Below are 13,984 nucleotides of genomic sequence, written 5' to 3'. Positions count from 1 at the left end.
AACAGATGAAAGGATGTTAATAGCACTGTTATTAACGATCTGCTTCTGCCCAACATTTCAATAGAAATTTAAAAGAACTGCGATATGCCAACTTTCCCCTAAACAGGACAACTGGTCGCTCTTGGTGTGCGAGCTGCCAGTAGCGCATACATGGACCACACTGGTACATGTGTGCATGAAGCTGTGCCCTTCAGCTGGATAGGAGAAGGGCACAGCTGGGCCTTCTAGAACCTTCCTGAGTACCTTAGACTCAGTCACTGTCTCAGTAGATCTGCTCCTCAGGAAGAATTCTGTGTGGATTCCCATACTGACCCAAAGAGGGCTAGAGCTTACTCACACACACAAAACTGAACCTAGTGTTTGTCTATCTCAACCTTGTCTGTAATCTGCAGATAAATGAAGGGCTTCCCCGGTGGCTCAGCTGGTAAAGAATCCGCCTGTAATGCAGGAGACCCCGGTTCAATTCCTGGGTTGGGAAGATCCCCTGGAGAAGGGAAAGGCTATCCATTCCAGTCTTCTTGGGCTTCCCTGATAGCTCAGCTGGTAAAGAATCTGCCTGCAGTGAAGGAGACCTGGGTTCGATCCCTAAGTTGGGAAGATCCCCTGGAGAAGGGAACAGCTACCCACTCCAGTATTCTGTCCTGGAGAATCCCATGGACTACAGTCCATAGGGTTGCAAAGAGTCGGACACAACTGAGTGACTTTCACTTTTTCATCAGTAGGCAATCAGACACAAGCCAAAAATGGGAGGAATCCCTAACAACAACAACAGACAACAGGAAATCACTCCAGGTACATTTCAAAGCCTCCAGAAATCAGTGGACGTAAAGGACAACCCAGTCACAGACAATGTCAACAAGAGCGATCTGTCTTCGGCTGTTTGTGACCTAAACAGCAAAAGTGTCTAGAAATGACAGCAGCATGCACAGGGTGGGACCGTGATGCCTGAGCCCCACTTGTTGCCTCCGAAAGTAGCTTGGAAAATACTCGTAGTGTCCTCCCTTTGAGAATCAGGATGAACACGGGATCTGGACCGGATTCCTTTCTGTCCACTCCTGCTGGTCTGCGCGCACCTGTTACTGCTCCCCTCCCATCTCTCTCCTGGATGCAGTGAAAGTGAAGCGAGGGGAGACTTCTCTTTTAAGAAACTGTGCTCTGATCTGAACAAGCAGTTATGGAGACTTGTCAGCAGGATCCTAATTAACCCACTTCTTCTATGTACAAGGAAAGGACAGAACCAGCTTCCTCTTCTCAAAAACAACAGAAATTGGCATCCTGAAACATTTTTATATAAGAAAAGACAAAAAAAAAAAACTAACAAATCAACACAAATTCATCATCTAACAACATAAAATGATTTGTCTCTAGAAAATCTTAACAAATCTTCACACTAAGGATGCAGGATATAATGACAATGTTTTACAAAATCAGATGAATTACGTATACTAACAATGAAAACTTACACATGGAAATTAATACAATACCAGTTACAAGGTCATCAAAATGTGAAATGCCTAAAGATAAATTTAATAAAACTATCCAAGATCTGTACACTGAAAAGTACAAGATACCACTGAGATAAAATAAAAAAGAACTCAATAAATGAAGATATACATGCCATGTTTATAGACCAAAATGTTAAGAAGTCGATTAGCCAGAAGTTGATCTGTACATTCATGTAACACCAATCAAGCTACAACAAGATGTTTTGTAAAGTTGACAAACTGATTCTAAAATCCTTATGGGAATTCAAATAACCTAGAAAATCCAGAAAGATGTTGAGAAAGAAGAAATCGAATTTCCTACACTATTTGATTTAAAGGCTTTATGAGTGGTTTAGACAGTATTAGCATAAAGATAGACACATCTGACAAGAGAACAGAAGATAAAGTGGATCACACATATATGATCAATTAATTTTCAAAGAGATGCTGGGAAATTCATTGGGGAGAAGAAAATATTCTCAACAAATGGTTCTAGAACACTTGGATATCCATACTAAAGAAACCTGTCCCTTAACCTATTCCATTAAAATTAACTCACAGTAATAAATCAATTAAAATAGCTACAACTATAAAATCTGTAGAAGAAAACACAAGAAAATATCTCTGCACCTTTGAGTAAACTAAGGATTTTAAATAGGACAAGAAAAAGAAAATTATAAACGAAAAACAATGATTTATCTTCAGTTCAGTTCACTCAGTCGTGTCCGACTGTTTGCAACCCCATGAATTGTAGCACACCAGGCCTCCCTGTCCATCACCAACTCCCAGAGTTCAATCAAACTCACATCCATCGAGTCAATGATTTATCTTAGACTTCCTCAAAATTGAAATCTTTTGCACTTCAAAAAGATACCATTAAGAAAAATAAAAGGTAAGCCACAGACAAGAACATTTTTTTAAAACATATATTCTGCAAACTATTTCTATCTAAATATATCTATCACAAACACACACACATACATAGAACACAATTCTATAATTAAGAAATAATCTAATTTTTTAATCCAATATTTCTTTGCAAATATTTTTCTAAAGAATATATACAAATGGCAAATACATATGTGAAAAGATGATCATCATTTTGAGTCATAAGGAAATTGTACATTAAACCACAGAATGATTAAAATTTAAGACACTGACAATACCCAGCAGTATCATGCGTGCTAAGTCACTTGAGTTGTGTCCGACTCTTTGAGACCCCATGGACTGTAGCCCACCAAGCTCCTCCATTCATGGAATTCTCCAGGCAAGAATACTGGAGTGGGTTGCCATGCCCTCCTCCAGGGTGGTTTGCACCAACTGAAACTCTCCTGCCTTGCAGATGGGGTAGAAAATGGCAGAACCATTTTGGTGAAGAGTTGGACAGTATCTTACCAAGTTAAACATACACTTATCAAAAGACAAGAAGTCAACTCCTAGGTGGTTCCACAAGAGAAATAAAAGTGTATGTCCTCTTAATTTTTTTTTTTTGTTCATCTTCCTAATAGCTTTGCTTATTACAGAGAAAACCTGAAAAGAATCCAAATGCCCATCAACCAGTGATGGATAAACACATCGTGGACCATCCATATGATGAGACACTACTTAGTAAGAGAAATCACTGATACGTACTACAACCTGTTTGAATCTCCAAGGTGTTATGCTAAGTGAAAAAAGGCAGACCCAGAAGGGCACGTACATAGGATTCCATTCACATGACACTCTAGAAAAGGCAAAACTATAGAGATAGAAAATAGATTGGTGTTTGCCAGGATGGGGAGAGAGATTAATCACTAAAGGGAGCCAAGAGACACTTTGGGGTGGAAAGCTGTTCTTTACAGTGATTATGGCTAAGTAACTGGATACTGCCATCAGAACTCATCAAAGTTTACACTCAAAACTAGTGATTTTAACATATATGCCTAAGCTGACACACACAGAAAAAAAGCATAGCAGGTGGACTCTGGTCTATTTTTTAATTACATTTAAAAGAGCCTGTAAGATAAACTTCAGACTGTCAACAGTAATTATCTCCAGTGGTTTTTTGTTTGTCTGTTCATTTGTTCTTGAGTTTTATTTTGGTGTTTGTTTGGTTTTTTTTTGCTACATGTGTTTGCCTTTTCTTCAATTTCTAGAATAATTGTATACTATGGGAATAATTAAAATTTAATCTCAAATATTATTATGGTTTTTAATCTATCATAAATTCTAATCAACCACATTCAGATAGAGTGTGAGCAAGTAGGATGCTCTCATTTTCCCTGACCATCTTTCTCTGTCAACAACTATGTCTCCTAGAGACCAGGCTAATGATGACAGAGCCCTCCCACCCACATGCCAGCCAGCACCTACCGAAATGCCCTTTGTTCTCCATGGCTCCTTGCTTGGGGCTTTAGGAAACACCAAGAGTCAGGGAGAGAGGCAGTGAAGCATCAGGGAATCCCATGAGCCTTCCCAGCACAGGAACCGCCCCACCCGTGGACCTCTCCACACAGGGACCTCCCTGCAGTGTGGCCCTCCCCACCATATAGACCGCTCCAACCCATGGCCCTCCCATCATATGTATCTTCCCACCACATGGACCACCTTACTGCAAATGGCCTTCTAAAGGCTAAGGCCATAGAGGAACTATGTTTTCTGGACTCTTCGTGAGTTTTGCTCCCCCTATAGGTTCCAAACGCCAATATTTAAAAATGAACCTCTTGGACGAAAGCGGTCATCTGGCTTCCATTTACTTTTCTGTTGTGAACAATCACCTAGCAATTCCTGTGATAGAAATGTACTTGGGGGGCTTCCCTGGTGGTCCAGTGGCTAAGACTCAATGCAAGGGACCCAGGCGCAGTCACTGTGCAGGAAGATCCTGCATGCTGCAACTAAAAGACCCTGCATGCCACAACTGAAAAAAGGAAAGATCCCTCGTGCAGCACCTGCAGCAAAGACCACGTGATGCAGCAAAGATCCCATGCAGCCAAATACATAGATTGTTTGTTGCCGTTGTTGTTGTTTAGTCACTGAGTCACGTCCAACTCTTTGCCAGCTCATGGACGTAGCCCACCAGGCTCCTCTCTCCATGGGGTTCTCCACGCACGGATACTGGAGTGGGTTGCTATTTCCTCCTCTAGGGGATCTTCCTGACCCAGGGATCCAACCCGCATCTGCTGCATTGGCAGGAAATAGGATGGGAGATGCGAGCAGAGACAGCGATGTTTCTCACGAGGCAGCAGGCAGACACTTTCTGTAAAAGGGATCCTGGGAGGCGGTAGCAAGCACTATTATTTTCATTCAAAATGTAGAAAATCTATGGCCGTGATAAATTATGGAATTAGCCTCATTTACACGATAATGAATTAATTTTGGTTCAACAATCACTGTGTACTCTTCTTGGGAAGTACAGTCCACTCCTGAAGAAGGCATGGAGAATTCAAGGGGATTGGGAGGGTTGGGAACACACGCTCACTCACAGGGGAAACCTGGGAATCTGTAATAAGTCCACAAGCTGTCTTGTTGGAAGCACATGGCTCCAAGGCTATGTGCAGAGGGTAGGGGTGTGAACTCTGGGGGCTGAATGCCCCGGGTTGCATCCTGACTCAGCTGGTCCTACCTGAGTCCTCCCATCCATCAAGTGGCCCAGGGGATGCAGGGGGCAGGGGTTATTGGAACCCATCCTGCAAGCACCAGTGTTGACTTGCGGGCTTTGGAAATCCCTCAGCAGGGAATAGAGACTCAGCAGTCACCGTGAAAGGTCAACTTCAAGGCCGGGAGGGACATGTGGGTCCTACAAGGACTGACCAGGGCTGGACCACCAGGCCGATCCCTTACTGAGGCCCCTGCATGGCTGTGAGCATCTTCCTAAGCCTCTCCCCCTTAAACCAGAAAGCCCACAGACAGAGAGAGCAGGGAGGTCCTCATGGGGGTATTTCACAGCCTCTTGCATCCTCTCTGCCTGTCTCCAGGCCTCACCAGCACTGGGCTGGAGGAACCCTGGAAGGGGAAGCATGCTAGGACCAGCCTCGTTCAGCAGCAGCGTCCACTGGACCTCAGCTTCCTCTGCCAACCCCACTGCCGCCTACTTCCCCAGCAGGTGGCAGAGACATTCACCTTCCTGAGCTGGGGCCACAGAAGGCCCCACGGGGTCCCCCCCAGAGTCCCTCACACCTCACCTTGCCTCTGCTCTCTGCCCATTGCCCTGTCCAGGCAGCAGTCTGGCTGAACCCCTCCAGATACAAGCTAACTCAGATCCTCGAGGTCTTCCTGACAAGACAGGAAGTCAGTGGAGGCGCCAGGTCCTCTCCAGAATGAAGACTGTCCAGGCAGAGAGCAGAGCACACGGGGAAACTCTGCAGAGTCCCCTCCGTTTGTGCTGAAGCCCTTTACCTGCATCATTGGGTAGTGGGCTGATGGGTGGGCCCCAAAAGACACATCTAGGTCTTAACAGGGGACATGCGACTGTGACCTTGTTTGGAGAAAGGGTATTGATATAATCAAATTATGGATCTCCAGGTGAGAAGCTCATCCTGGATTACCCTGGTGGCCCTGAAACCAAAGACAAGTGTCCTTACAAGAGACACGCAGAGGAGAGACACGGAGGAAAGAGGCCATGTGCAGATGGAGGCAGAGAGTGGAGGGATGTGGTCACGAGGACCACAGGGGCCTCCAGGAGCTGGAAGGTGCTAGGAGGGATTGTCCCCAGGAGCCTTTGGAGGGAGTGCAGCCTTGATGACACCTTACTTGCAGCTTTGGGAGCTGGGAGAGAAAGAATTTTTGTTAATCTAAGCAAACAAGCTGGTTTCAGAAAAGGCAGAGGAACCAGAGATCAAATTGCCAACATCAGCTGGATCATGGAAAAAGCAAGAGAGTTCCAGAAAAACATCTATTTCTGCTTTATTGACTATGCCAAAGCCTTTGACTGTGTGGATCACAATAAACTGTGGAAAATTCTGAGAGAGGTGGGAATACCAGACCACCTGACCTGCCTCTTGAGAAATCTGTATGCAGGTCAGGAAGCAACAGAACTGGACATGGAACAACAGACTGGTTCCAAATAGGAAAAGGAGCACGTCAAGGCTGTATATTGTCACCCTGCTTATTTAACTTCTATGCAGAGTACATCATGAGAAACGCTGGACTGGAAGAAACACAAGCTGGAATCAAGATTGCCGGGAGAAATATCAATCACCTCAGATATGCAGATGACACCACCCTTATGGCAGAAAGTGAAGAGGAACTAAAAAGCCTCTTGATGAAAGTGAAAGAGGAGAGTGATAAAGTTGGCCTAAAGCTCAACATTCAGAAAATGAAGATCATGGCATCTGGTCCCATCACTTTGTGGGAAATAGATGGGAAACAGTGGAAATAGTGTCAGACTTTATTTTTTTGGGCTCCAGAATCACTGCAGATGGTGACTGCAGCCATGAAATTAAAAGACGCTTACTCCTTGGAAGGAAAGTTATGACCAACCTAGATAGCATATTCAAAAGCAGAGACATTACTTTGCCGACTAAGGTCCGTCTAGTCAAGGCTATGGTTTTTCCTGTGGTCATGTATGGATGTGAGAGTTGGACTGTGAAGAAGGCTGAGTGCTGAAGAATTGATGCTTTTGACCTGTGGTGTTGGAGAAGACTCTTGAGAGTCCCTTGGACTGCAAGGAGATCCAACCAGTCCATTCTGAAGGAGATCAACCCTGGGATTTCTTTGGAAGGAATGATGCTAAAGCTGGAACTCCAGTACTTTGGCCACCTCATGCGAAGAGTTGACTCATTGGAAATGACTCTGATGCTGGAAGGGAATGGGGGCAGGAGGAGAAGGGGACGACCGAGGATGAGATGGTTGGATGGCATCACTGACTGGATGGACGTGAGTCTGAGTGAACTCCGGGAGATGGTGATGGACAGGGAGGCCTGGCGTGCTGCGATTCATGGGGTCGCAAAGAGTCGGACACGACTGAGTGACTGAACTGAACTGAACTGAACTGAAGCAAACAATACTTCGGCCACCCGATGCGAACAGCTGAATTACTGGAAACAACCCTGATGCTGGGAAAAATTGAAGGCAGAAGGAGAAGGGGACGACAGAGGATGAGATGGTTGGATGGCATCACCCACTCAATGGCATGAGTTTGAGTAAACTCTGGGAGTTGGTGAAGGACACGGAAGCCTGGCGTGCTGCAGTCCATGGGGTCACAAAGAGTCGGACAGGACTGAGCGACTGAACAGCAACAAAGCTGTGGCAGTTTGTCAAGGCAGCCTCAGGACACTAATACATCGCTCAAAAGGACACAGTCCGAACTCAGCTCCCCAGGAGGACCCATCTGGGGGCACATTTGTGGGACAGGTGAGAGCTGATGTGTTTATGGAACACAACAGAACAGTAGCAATCGCTGAGGACCCGCCCAGCCCTGCGGCTGACCCTCCTCCTTCCTAATTCAAGGCAGCAAGAACCAAGGTGTGGGGCGCCCTGCGTGTCATGTGGGCGTCCTCACATTTGGAGGCAGAAAGACCAGAGGTGCAGCTGGAATGGGAGAAGGGCTTTTTAGCGGGAGCTCCATCAGACAGTCAGAACAAAGCCGCTGCAGACCCCCAGCCATGACTGGAATCCGGGTTGAGCGTGTGTGTTCAGCAGTTCTCCATCGCTCCATCCTCCCGTCACCAACTCCTGTCCTCTTGTTTCCCCAGCTGCCGGAGATGCCCCATGGCTCCCACACATAGCCCCCTTCTTGCTGTGGGTGCACTTGACTAGGTTTTCAGGCCAGGTTACTGCTTGCCCTGGCAACCGCATCACCCACACAGCCCATTGGACAGAGGCAGGTACAGCCAAAGCTGAGCAGGGGGTCTCGACCTATCCAGAGGAGCCCTGGGACAGGCCCCCGCCCCCGCCCACTGCTGGCTGTGAGTCTGTGCAGACCCACAGCACCTGGCACGTCTCCCAATGTCTCCATAACGACAGTGAACCGTCTCATCTCCCCAGCCGGTCCATCGCCGCCTGGGAAAAAGTCCTCATCTGCGTCTTCAGCCAAAAGGATGCCTTTTCTCTGTAAAAGTTGATCCTGAGTCTTAAGTATGTCGAATCCAGTTGTTTATTTTCAGGGATAGAAACAAGCCTCCCAAATCTTCAGCAAAGCCCAGATTCAGTGAACACAGGCTTGGGGCAGAATTCCCTCAGTTCAGTTCTGTTCAGTTCAGTCACTCAGTCGTGTCTGACTTTGCGACCCCATGGACTGCAACGCACCAGACCTCCCTGTCCCTCACCAACTCCCGGAGCTTACTCAAACTCACATCCATTGAGTCGGTGATACCATCCAACTATCTCATCCTCTGTCATCCCCTTTTCCTCCTGCCCCCCAATTCCTCCCAGCATCAGAGTCTTTCCCAATGAGTCAACTCTTCTCATGAGGTGGCCAAAGTACTGGAGTTTTAGCTTTAGCATTATTCCTTCCAATGAACACCCAGGACTGATTTCCGTTAGAATGGACCAGTAGGCTCTCCTTGCAGTCCAAGGGACTTTCAAGAGTCTTCTACAGCACCACAGTTCTAAAGCATCAATTCTTCGGCACTCAGCCTTCTTCACAGTCCAACTCTCACATACATCACCACTGGAAAAACCATAGCCTTGACTAGATGGACCTTTGTTGGCAAAGTAATGTCTCTGCTTTTAAATATGCTATCTAGTTTGGTCATAACCTTCCTTCCAAGAAGTAAGCATCTTTTAATTTCATGGCTGCAGTCACCATCTGCAGTGATTCTGGAGCCCAAAAAAATAAAGTCTGACACTATTTCCACTGTTTCCCATCTATTTCCCATGAAGTGATGGGACCAGATGCCATGATCTTCATTTTCTGAATGTTGAGCTTTAAGCCAACTTTATCACTCTCCTCTTTCACTTTCATCAAGAGGCTTTTTAGCTCCTCTTCACTTTCTGCCATAAGGGTGGTGTCATCTGCATATCTGAGGTTATTGATATTTCTCCCAGCAATCTTGATTCCAGCTTGTGCTTCTTCCAGTCCAGCGTTTCTCATGATGTACTCTGCATATAAGTTAAATAAGCAGGGTGACAGTATACAGCCTTGGTGTACTCCTTTTCCTATTTGGAACCAGTCTGTTGTTCCATGTCCAGTTCTGACTGTTGCTTCCTGACCTACATATAGGTTTCTCAAGAGGCAGGTCAGGTGGTCTGATATTCCCACCTCTCTCAGAATTTTCCACAGTTTATTGTGATCCACACAGTCAAAGGCTTTGGCATAGTCAATCAAGCAGAAATAGATGTTTTTCTGGAACTCTCTTGCTTTTTTGATGATCCAGCTGATGTTGGCCATTTGATCTCTGGTTCCTCTGCCTTTTCGAAAGCCAGCTTGAACATCTGGAAGTTCATGGTTCACGTATTGCTGAAGCCTGGCTTGGAGAATTTTGAGCATTACTTTACTAGTGTGTGAGATGAGTGCAACTGTGCAGTAGTTTGAGCATTCTTTGGCATTGCCTTTCTTTGGGATTGGAATGAAGACTGACCTTTTCCAGTCCTGTGGCCACTGCTGAGTTTTCCAAATTTGCTTGCATATTGAGTGCAGCACTTTCACAGCATCATCTTTTAGGATTTGAAATGGCTCACTGGAATTCTGTCACCTCCACTAGCTTTGTTCATAGTGATGCTTTCTAAGGCCCACTTGACTTCACATTCCAGGATGTCTGGCTCTAGGTGAGTGATCACACCATCGTGATTATCCTGCCCCAAATGGCAATAGTGTCATGGCTGAGAAACCTTCACTAAAATGGCCTCAGATCTCTTTAGCCTCTGTCCTGAAAGGTCTCACTTGACCCCCAGACAGTGCTGGAAGCCGTACTTCTCAGCTGGACCAACACCAGACCACCTGCTACCAGAGAGATTACACCCTCTCCTAGCGTTCAGCTGAAGAGACCGGTATTCATGGACATGAACTTGGGAAAACTCCCAGAGATGGTGAAGGACAGGGAGGCCTGGCAGGCTGCAGTCTGAGGGGTCGCAAAGAATCGGACACAACTTGGCAACTGAACAACAACATTCAGGTTGCATCAGCTATAAACTACAGAGAAGTTATTTGGGAAATACAAAATCAGGAGGGGAATAAAATGGAATGAATGCTCTTTCCAGATACCAGGTGTCCCACATCCTGGGACTCTGTTCCCCCAGTGGTACTTACTCCCCCTGAGTGGTCACATGGATGTGGGAGATTGAATTTAGGAGCCACTGAGACCCAGACAAGAAAGCAGCCAAGGAAAGGGATGGAATTTTGCATCTGACTTGGGACATTATTCACTCAACCTTTATTTATGGAGCACCAGCTGTGTGTGTCTTGGGTCCCACGGATGAAACCAATATGGAACCTTCTCTGGGAGCTTAGAGGCTAGCAGGGGAGAGCCACCAGCAATGCACGCGTGATGCAGCCACGAGGGGAAGGCAAGCTGGGGAGGGCCCAGAGGGCGGGATGTGGTGATGGCATGACCTCATGGGCAGGCCTCTCAGATACAGTGAGACTGGATCTGCTGAGGACTGAATCACTGACCTACAAGGTCAGCCAGAAGCATGGTCAACCACCCAAGTCATCAACAGGATACACGTCCCTACTGAATTAACCCACCACTTCCCGCCATGGTTGTGCTCAGGTCTGTGTTATGCAAAGGCGGCCCCCACCTGTAACAGTCTGCAGGACTCCGCTCCGGGCTGGGTCATCTGAGGACCATCTGTCAAGGCCAGGTGCGGTTCACCCCATTGTCAGGACTTAGTCACCCAGCAGCTGCACAAATGGGTCACAGCCGGTCCCAGCATGTGGCCGACATTCAGTCCACAGCTTCCCGCCTCCCTTAGAGCCTGGCTGCATTGGAAGTCTGTCCAGATCACTTAGCTAGAAAAGAACACACGGCAAAAAGAAAAGAATTAGCTGCTGAAAAGAGCTTAAACAAGCAAGCATCCATGGGGTTGGTGCCTCTCCCCAGACAGCTTTATCTCTGCAGTTCACGCCCTCTGGTTGTGAACAATTTCAGGGTTGATGGGGTAGCAACCATCAGACATTCTCCTGGTTGTTGTTGATTTCTCCCCCTGCTGCCCTGGGAGCGCATGGTGGCCTTGGCAGAGAGAGAGCTTTCATGTTCGTCTCCCACCTCATCAGGTCAAATCAAACCTTGCCAGGGCCGGGGCCCTGTTCCCAGCTGGCGAACAAGCAAGTCATTCTGATGAACCATGCTCCTGTTTATCAGGAGCCCCAGAGCAGAGTGTCTGTGTTAGGTACAGAGAGAGCTATATCCTTCAGACTGTCCCAGCCCTCGTCCATCTCCCCAGGTTGCGAGAGACGGAGGCCGTTCCCTCGCATTCTCCTATCCCGAGCCTGCTGTCTGCACCTCTGTACTGACCCCTTTCCAAGGCTCCCACCTGGAAAATAAGAGGTGTTGATCTCCAGTGGCAGCAGCCTGAAGCAGGATCTCAGTTCCCCAATCAGAAATTGACCAGACCATGAGGGTCAGTGGTTAGTGACAAGGCTCTCGCTTGTCTGCTTTGTAGAGATAAACTTCAACAAAGAGATAGAAAGTAGTGAAACAAGTCAAATCTTTATTAGGAGGAAAAAAAAAAAAAAAGAACATGTGAATAAGCACACACAGGCTCAGAGAAAGAGTTTTGCCTCATGGTAGTTTAAATCACTTTCACAGGTCATTTCTTCGAGGTTTCCCGTGGCCGATCATCTTGCTTTGCTTGGTTCTGAGTCCATGTTGGGTTTATCTCAGGGTCATCCCTGCTGTGCGCATGCATCTATGGGAAGGTTGACATCACCTGTTATGGGGTGGCACCCCCTCCCTTCTTGGCCCCCAAGGAGCCTTTCTGTGTATGTGTAGTTGGAAAGGTCTCCCTGACGTTGAGAATAAAGGATATGTGGTCTCATTATCTTCCGTCTGGGCAGGGCTCAGCTCTTCTCTGCCCCTGCGTATATTATCTTCATCTTGGAGTATCTGTTCACAGGCGACAGCTCCTCAGCCCAGGGCCCATCTATCTCTTGCCTCAGTGGCAGGGCCGGTCCTGGTTCTGCCCCTGCCCCACTGCAGCTCCTTAGACGAGCCCCAGCCTCCTGGGCCCCATTTCCCCATTTCACCTGCCACCCCGAGTGATGGGATCCTCTGCAGATCACGGGGCTCTGTAGATACACAACGTGCTTTCATTATAGGCATCAACCCCTCCTCCAAAGCTGGCATCGAGCCCCACACCTGCCTGCCCCATGGCCCCTGAGCCCAGTCAGGAACCCCCGGAGCAGAGTCTATGATTGCCTGTTGCAGATGTAACCCAACCGCCTTTGTAATACATGACCATGTGCCCACGCAGAAGCCCACTGCCTGCACATCGCCAACTTGGCGGTTTTCTTGCAGCATTCGGTGATCTATTAATACCATTTAGTGAGCCCCTCCTGCAGATGTTTAACTTTTATTGAAAGAAACTCAAGATGAAAATTTTATAACGAAGACAGGTCTCTGAGGACAACAGCAGTGTCGGGACGGTTTTCCTCTGGGCCTGGCGAGTGGGGACAAAGGGCAGTTCTCACTTTGTACATTGTCGCACAATTGGACCATTAATGAGACAGAACTCATAGGCTCTACCCATAAGACACACAGACATGCATGTTGTTGTTGTGCAGCCACTAAGTTGTGTCTGACTCTTTCCAACCCCAGGGACTGCAGCCCGCCAGGCGTCCCTGTCCTTCACCATCTCCTGGAACTTGCTCAAACCCATGTCCATCGAGTCGGTGATGTCATCCAACCATCTCATCCTCTGTCATCCCTTTCTCCTCCCACCTGCAATCTTTCCCAGCATCAGGGTCTTTTCAAATGAGTCAATTCTTCGCATCAGGTGACCAAAGTATTGGAGCTTCAGCTTCAGCATCAGTCCTTCCAATGAATATTCAGGGCTGATGTCCTTTAGGATCGAATGCTTGTGTATTTTAAATACCATCTTATACATGGCATAGCTTTTAAAAGGAAGACAAAAGAAGTTTTGCCACACCTTGACTGCTCCATAGAGAGCGCCTTGTCACAGGAAGCTCCATTTAGGCTTAAACGGGCCTTAAGATGAGTGACAAGGGGATGTAAGAGGTGACGCTTTCTCACTTATGTAAGTGGAACACCGGCCAAGAGACAGTTTCTCTGGCTCCCTGGGACCCTCCTGGGGGAATCAGTGGCTGGTCTGTAGCCGGTGCTTTGCCACTTGCTGGGAAGGCTCAAGCAGGAATCAGGGGCTCTCGCCAGCGCCACATGGACCCGCCCTGACCTCCCATGGCAGGCTCTCACCTGCAGCCTGTGTGCAGGACGCTGGGTACCAGTCGTCCTGCCTGGGTCCTCAGCCTCTCCTCCCTCTCCCTCAGCCAGCGGCCAGTCACCCCCACCTGCCTTCCAGCATCCAGAGCAACCTCCTCTAGGGGCTTGTCCATCTTTACCCTGTGGGTTACAAGCCTGACTTGCTCTCTGGCTGACTGTGGGCCTCAGACAAGCCAAGGGACC

Source organism: Budorcas taxicolor, chromosome 20 (assembly GCF_023091745.1).
Source record: "Budorcas taxicolor isolate Tak-1 chromosome 20, Takin1.1, whole genome shotgun sequence".
In the NCBI taxonomy this organism is placed as follows: domain Eukaryota; kingdom Metazoa; phylum Chordata; class Mammalia; order Artiodactyla; family Bovidae; genus Budorcas; species Budorcas taxicolor.
The sequence above is the reverse complement of the archived record's forward strand: the minus strand, read 5'-3'. Positions refer to the sequence as shown.